This window comes from Taeniopygia guttata, chromosome 9, assembly GCF_048771995.1.
Source record: "Taeniopygia guttata chromosome 9, bTaeGut7.mat, whole genome shotgun sequence".
In the NCBI taxonomy this organism is placed as follows: domain Eukaryota; kingdom Metazoa; phylum Chordata; class Aves; order Passeriformes; family Estrildidae; genus Taeniopygia; species Taeniopygia guttata.
This window is the reverse complement of record NC_133034.1, coordinates 21,117,761-21,123,826: the sequence shown is the minus strand read 5'-3', so window position 1 is coordinate 21,123,826 and position 6,066 is coordinate 21,117,761. Positions and strand designations below refer to the sequence as shown.

At 42.3% G+C, this 6,066-nt stretch overlaps 1 protein-coding gene across 15 annotated transcripts in view; it reads left to right on the top strand.

Annotated features, from left to right (window-relative positions):
* Positions 1 to 6,066, top strand: part of NLGN1 (neuroligin 1) — a 424,671-nt gene that overhangs the window by 147,979 nt on the left and 270,626 nt on the right. The gene's annotated exons all lie outside the window — the stretch shown is intronic.

The window sequence follows — 6,066 nt, the reverse complement described above, 5'->3', positions numbered from 1 at the left end:
TTCCTGCAAGGTTGGTAAATCGTTCTATGTCTCAAACCCAAAATCACAGCTGTTTCCAGCTGCCTGCCAGGGTCTCAAATACTTCTGACCTGGACCCAGAACATCCAAAAATGTCTGAGGGACATTTTGAGTTCTGACAGGATTCCTGTAGCAGCTTTGCTTTACCCATTTCCTTGTTTTTCTTATTTTTTTCTTAATTCTATTTTGAACAATTAAAACCGTCCAATGTGGCTGAATTCTGTGGGCACAGCTCAGTGGAGACCTTGGAGCTCTTTGCTGAGGGAAGGCAGATCTGCAGTATTTTGCCTTGCAAAGAAAGTGGCAGCTGGTTTTTGGAGGATCCAGCTTCCCCCTTGCTCCAAAGCAGGCATGGAGTAGATGGGAGCATGTAATTATATGACTGCAGATTGTTTCATAAGGCATTTGCATAAGGAGCCAAATTAGATTAGTTTAACTTAATTCTGGTGTTTCCTAACCTCCTGGTCTTTGACTCAGCAACCTTAATGTAATTTTAATGTAGTTTCTGGAGATTAATACAGACAAAGAGTCCCCGTAGGTCCTAGAAATCTGATAAGCACATGGAAAATCTAACAGGAGATATTTCTGAGAGAGAAAAGGGAAATGCTTGTTCACATGGAAATGGTGGCTTTCAGAAAAACTCCTGTCAACCACTGCAAAAAGAGAGTGAAATCTTTATCCCATTGAAATCAAAGGGATTTATTTGAGAGTTTATGTGATTAACACACAGAAGATATTTGCTGTAGTAGGACCTGAAGGATTTTTTAAAAAGCCTTTAAAGTGACATAGTAAACCATTAAATTTTGTAGGTTTCTTAGTACTGTTGATAGAATCCCATCATGTTTCTCACTGCAGCAACTCAGTTTTTAAATATGCTTATTTGCATTATTTATATTCCAAAGGCACATTCTAGGCTGTTTCCTTAAAAAAAATCCATCATTTTCGTGTATTAGTTGGTGCCTGAATGGTTCTGCATGTTCACATAAATTCTGGGTGGTGTACTGGGGGGCAGCTTTGTAATTTCCTTATGGATTATATTAACATTGGATTAAGAGAGCCACAATAAGAATTATCTACTTGATCTTCCACAATTAAGCATTAGTCTGGTGTAAAGCTTTAAAGTATCAGACAGTACAGCAAGTTTTAATTAGCATTGTAGCTAATGCACATATTGGTGCTCACATGATATAAACATGCCAAGGGCCATAATACCTGTATTATTTTAATGCTTGTGGGGTTTTATTGTGATGTTAATTATAAATCAGGATGACAAGAGTTGTGCAGATGTTATTCACATTAATCAAAGGAAAATACACTAAAAATTTTTTCCTCCCTTATGAGAATAGAAAATTGGAAATTACTTGCTGTTTTTTGAGATTATGGGGAAAAAAAAATATTCAGCTACTTTGCCTCTTTCCAAAAGTTTTGACTTCAAGTTTTCAAGGCATTTTTAGCAATCACAAAATCTTAGAAATACAAAGGCTGAAATTTTTATGTAGCTTTGGCTTCAAGAGGCTGGAAAAATGACATGAAATATGGTAAGGGCTGTGATTTACAAACAAATATGTCTGGAGCATTAGTGTGACAGTGATAATCTGTCACTGCAAGGGTACAGCCTGCACTTCTCCCCAGCCCATGATGGCCCTTGGGTGTCTTCCAGCTTTGGGGATGGCACAGAGGGGAAAGTGCATACACTTTTCTCCCAGAGATTTTTAAATGGATAATTACATTTTCAGGAGTCTCGGGCCTGGAGCAGGGACACCTCTGTTAAAGGGAGGTGTGACTGTGTGAGTCCACGTGTGGACAGCTTTATGGCAGTGAATACTTCTCTCTCAATTTAGCCAGAGAAGCAGTTGCTCATATTGCAGGTCCTATTAGGCAGGAATCCCCTCTTGGTTGCAAAATCTCCATCCCTTCCTCCTCTCACTCCCTTTCTTCCCTTCCCCTCAGCAAAAAGCACATTCTACCAGCAGAACTAGCAGTTCTTCAACTGCAGAACTGCACAAGAGAGAAAGGAGGTTAAAAGCCCTTAAAACATATGGCAAGCTTGGGCTTAATAGGAAGTAGGTGGCAATCTCCACAGGGATGCAGCGTGGTTTTTTGAAGCGTTTGTTTCCCAAATACCTTTTTATGATTTTTCCAGCACAGGCAGGCAGTAAGGGAGTGTAACTAGAGTATGGACTGTGGTGTAATAGGCACCTTCTGCAAATGTGACAGTGATGAATTTGATGAAAGAGGAAGTGGCAACCAAAACAAAGACAAAAAAGTTCTGGAAAGACTATGTAGAAATTAAATGGAGGTGCCATTTAGGGTATTGCTGTAGAGCCTGCTGATACTGTTTACCTCCCTGCTGAGGCAGAAATTTTTCTCTGCTAAAAGCCTTCATAAGAGCACTGAGGATATGCCCATGCAGCAGTGTATTACAGGACACACTTCTGAGAGGAAAACTGTTAAAGCCCTCTCGTAGTTTTATTGAATTATTGCTGCCCTGTGAAAAAATACACTTTAAGAAAACCCCAGCTGTTCAACTCAGCGATTTTGGAGTGACTGTGTTTACTTCAGCATGGCATTTAAACTCCGTTTATCCCAAAATCAAACAGCAAAAGCTACAGCACTGGGTGCCAGAAACAGATTTAGAGATGTGGGTTAGTTCTCCTTCACGAGCTGGCTTTGAGGGCACTTTCTTCAGTGCAGAGACAGCAGCTGTGGCTGCCCCTGTGAGGGCTTGGACTGAGGGAGAAGCTGGGGGGCTCTGCAGTGGTTCCCTGCACAGTCACAGTGGGTTCCAGGGAGGATGCTGAGCTCTCCAGGGCTGGCAGAGCACCAGAGGGGCACTGGGCTCAGGCCAAATGACAGGTTAGAGATGGCTGAGGAGCTTGTTTACATCTCTTGCCTCCCTCCTGCTCCTCCTCCCTCCCCATTCCCTCTCTCTCTGAAACGCCTGGAGCATCCCGTGGCAGTTCACAGAGCACTGTGGCAATTACTTTTTCTTTCATTACACAAAAAATTAAGGGCTCCCATTTCCCTACGCTCCATCCATACGCAGCGTCTGTTTCTCTGGATAAAAAAGGTAGAAAATGGGGTGTGCTCCTGTGAAAAAGTAGGTAGAAATTTCCACCATTGTCTGGAAGCCGTCACAATATTGTGACTGCCGTGGCAGGTGAATAATGAGCCACTATGCTGGGCTTCCAGCTAAATGGGGCTTTGTCCTGGCTATGCTGCAAAGGCATCCAGAAGAATGCAGAGCAGTTTTCCAGTATACAATGAATCACTCAGTGAGGCCAAATGACACTCTCCGAGCACTCGTCCCAGATATTACAGCTGTTGAAGGAAGCTGCTTATGAAACAAGGGTAGGCTCAGTCACTCTGTGACCTTACAGTTCCTGTGCCATAGGAAATAGTTGGGGTAACCCTCTGCAGGAATAGAGTTGCTTTTAAACCCGTAAAGCTCTGCAAATGGAATTAGTGGAGTGTTAGAAAGATGTTATGCTGGAACCCGACCTGGCAGGATGTACTCTGAAAATTGTAGTAGCCATTTTTATCGACTGCACAAGGTTCAGGAGAGGGAGGACACTTTAATGCAACACCTGGCAAAATCAGGGAAAGATCTACCAGGAAATGGGAGATTTGTCTCCCCTCAGCCAGGATACCTACTGCAGCTATAACACAGAGGGAGCTGTGGCAGCATTTCGATACATAAGTGGGAATTTGGGGCATTTTACAGAAAGTTTAAATGGTACAGACCTAACATAATCTCCTGGCTGGGTTTGCAGTGTGGAAGGGCTCTAGGTGTTGTTTCTGTGACTGCTGTACTATGGTGAAATGCTGTAATGTAGCCATTATCCCTGGTTTTGCTGCTCCTATGGTCAGTCACTTAAGCTGCACTTTATATTGCCCTGTATAAGCTCTTGAAATGGTCAGTGAGCAGCAAGTCACTCTCATGCATTAGAGCAATGGGAATATATTATTTACAGGTTACACTTGCCTTCAATTTCTATCCATTTTTTCCCTTGAAAATTTCATGTGTTTCAAAAGTAAGTACAGGCATAGGTAAGACTCTGTTCCAGTCAGATTTGGGAAAAAGGGTTTAGTATGACCATTTTCCACTGCTGCATCCGTTTCTTTAGTTCATGGATAATCCATTTGTTAGTGTTTATGATCTCCATTGTTAAACTTCACTTCCATTCTAATGAATTTCTGTTAAGAGAGATTGTGTACAGTGATTCACAATATTTATGTACCTGCATAAATCAGAAAACAGGAAACTACTATCAAGGGAGTTATATTTGTCCACAGCCTTTTTCATGAAGAAGTACTTACCTGTGAAGCAATGAGAATATGTTACTCCTATGCAGACACTTTGGATGAAAAAAAACCAAAATTAATGATATAAGCATGTGGTCATTGGTTAGGTCTGTGCTAATGACATAGAGCAGTTTCTGATAATTTGAAATTATTGTCTATGTCAGTAGCTGAGTGAGGTCTTGCACTTTCTTTCTGCCCTGGGGATTTAAACACAGTGCACCCAGCAATCATTTCCCTTGCCTGTGCTTTGCTTGTTATTTGTCACAGAACATTTTCATTTCCCTTTTACTCCTCCTACTTAAGACACAATATTTCTGCAGTCCAGATCATGATAAATCACACATGCACTCACAAACAAAAACAAAGATCAAGGTGGTACCAGCTGTGAAAAATATACCTGTGTTCTCCAGCTATGGTGTATTCCTTTCTCTGGTGTGTAAATCTGTGCCATTTACTGGCCCCCACGTGAGCTGCACAAAATGAAGCTGCTCATGGGTGTTCATTAGGGAAAGGGAAGGGATGCTCAAGGTACCCATTGCCATCCCCTGCAGACTGGGGTTGTGCTGCCCACCTGGATGCTCTCCAGAGAGACGCAGATCTCCCCCAGGTCCTGGGTGCTCTGCCAGTCTCTGCAGATGTCCTGGACACCCTGCAGTGTCTAAAGGTGTGAGATGTTCCTGGGTCAGGTCCTGATCCGTCACAGGATCCCTGCTCCTTGAGCTCTGGGACGTGGTACTGAACTTTTCAATCATTCTGCCCTCAGAGCAGTGACACAGAGTAAGCAGCAATGTGAAACTGGGAGAATTTTTCCTTCTGTGTCTCGGTCCCCTCCTGTGCAGCAATCAGGAGCCTTTGGAGGCATTTCTGGTTGACTCTGCTGCTCTTTTAGCTCTGTATTGGAATAGCTTCATTACAGTCAATGGAACAATTCCATTGAGTAGCTTATTCAGTGAGGTGAGAAAGAAGCTCATAATGTGGCCATAATAAAAGGCTCAATTTTGTCTTCTTTAAATGCACAAAATTCCATTGTCTCCAGCTTAAAAGGAAACAGGGATATCAGGCCTAATGCTGTATGTCTAAATGTAATTCTACCTGATACCTCTGACCTTTATTTTTAGAACAATTCCGCTTTTAAAGGAAAGTGCAGAAATATAGGAGCATTTTTCTATTTATATAGGGAAAAAGTGAAATCACTACTTTTGTCTGGGTGCGGGAGCATGACAATGTGCCTGCCAAACTCTATGTGTAGCTTGGCCTTCAAACCAGACAGCAGAGCCTTAAATGAACAAAAGACACAACAAAAGCCTTATTTGAAGGGTAGCAGGAGAATGGGGGGGGGGCTGGAAGTATGTTTAAGGATATCAGACTCTTTTTTTAAATGTGCATTTTAAGTTGTGTTTAAAAGGATTCTGATGGGACAGAGTTAAAGCTTGGACCAAAATTAATAATGCCATGTGTAATTTTTTATATGACAGAAGGCAAGGTGTGTACTGTTACATGTATTGGTGATGTGCAAGAATTGGTGCTGGAAAAGGCTGTGAGTTTCACTTGGGTGAGGATAAAGCAACAGTTCAGCGCTGTTGCACTCTGATGTTTAAAATCTTTTTCGCATTTAGTTGAGGATGAGCTTGATGCGCAGAGGCTGTTCCAGGGTTGCAATGAGGAAAGAAAACACGAGATGGCAGCCGGGGGTATTCCTGGGAGTGACAGCGGGGAAATGGGGCTGGAATTGGGTTAGAAGGA